We start from the raw sequence: 1,143 nt of genomic DNA, 5'->3' as shown, positions 1-1,143 counted from the left end.
GGAAAAGGGAATGAAAAGCCATAAAAACATGTGAAATAGAGAATGTTTCTCTTTGCTGCCAGCAAAAGCTGTTGTCAAACAAAAACTCCCAGCAGATCTTCACCCCGCACAGGGGGAAACAATCCCAGCCTGAACAGCACGGAACAGAAAAAGGGTCACAACTTGAGGCAGGACAGCCTGACCCGGGTGTCCCCTGCAGGGTGGGCACAAAACCCCCCTGTCCTGGCCTGGAGGAGCCCCTGCACCGCTTCCTTTCATCCTGCTGGAATTTAAAATCCTCTCTCCGCAGCAGCCCTTGGGAAGGTGGCGGAGCTGCTCCTCCAGAAGGTGAACCGGAGCCCCAGGCTAGTTTGGGATTAGAAAAGCAAAGGGCAGAGAGAGTTGTTTTGTGCAGAAAAAGCTGCTGGAGCTCCCAGGCAGCACCCTGTGAAAAACGAGGTTCACATATCTATTATACAGAATTTAAAAAGTTTAATAGAAAGACAATCAGGAGATAGAAATAAAGTAAAATGTACAAATACAGCCGGGTGTCTCTGCATTCTGCACACCTTGCTAACAAAGGATTGTCCCTTAAAAACAGAACCCTATTACATATCCATAAATTCTCACACATATTCAGACATTTCTCTTAAGTTTCAGGTGTTTATTTGTTTAGTCCCAGCTTGCATCCTTCCCAACAGATCAATCTTGTTGGCTCCACTGAGTTTCACAGTCCCTGATATCAGAGGTTCAATAAATTCCTCCCCCAGAGCTCTGGTCACCGCTGTCTCCATCTGGATAAAATAATCTCAGAGTGCAGGGGGGTCTCTGACAATCTCTTCAGTCTCTGGGTTATACAAACAAAAGTAGTTTTTGTTTTAATATCATGTTATATCCTAACATATATATGTATTATAGCACTATTTCTGAGTTTATCAATAACAGAAATAGGAGGAACTATATTAATACAGCAAAGTTTTCTAACCTTATACATATAACATTCATTTAATATTTAATTATTAATAATTGATTATTTATTAATTAATATTTAATTATTTGTTAATTAATCTTTAATAGTAATCTGTTGGGAAGGTAGAATTAGAAAGAAATTATAAATATGACTTTGTAGCCAGAAAGGCTAAGGAAGAAATACAAATGATAGCA

General features: G+C 39.9%; 1 long non-coding RNA gene across 1 annotated transcript in view; it reads right to left on the bottom strand.

Moving 5' to 3' along the window:
- Positions 1 to 578: 578 nt before the first annotated feature.
- The window catches only part of LOC107213906, a 3,460-nt gene continuing 2,895 nt past the window's right edge, over positions 579 to 1,143 (bottom strand). The window contains exon 3 of the long non-coding RNA XR_001524825.2: positions 579 to 826. This is a non-coding gene — a long non-coding RNA (uncharacterized LOC107213906). The remainder of the gene's footprint in view (positions 827 to 1,143) is intronic.

Source organism: Parus major, chromosome 22 (genome assembly GCF_001522545.3).
Source record: "Parus major isolate Abel chromosome 22, Parus_major1.1, whole genome shotgun sequence".
NCBI lineage: Eukaryota > Metazoa > Chordata > Aves > Passeriformes > Paridae > Parus > Parus major.
The sequence above is the reverse complement of the archived record's forward strand: the minus strand, read 5'-3'. Positions and strand labels throughout refer to the sequence as shown.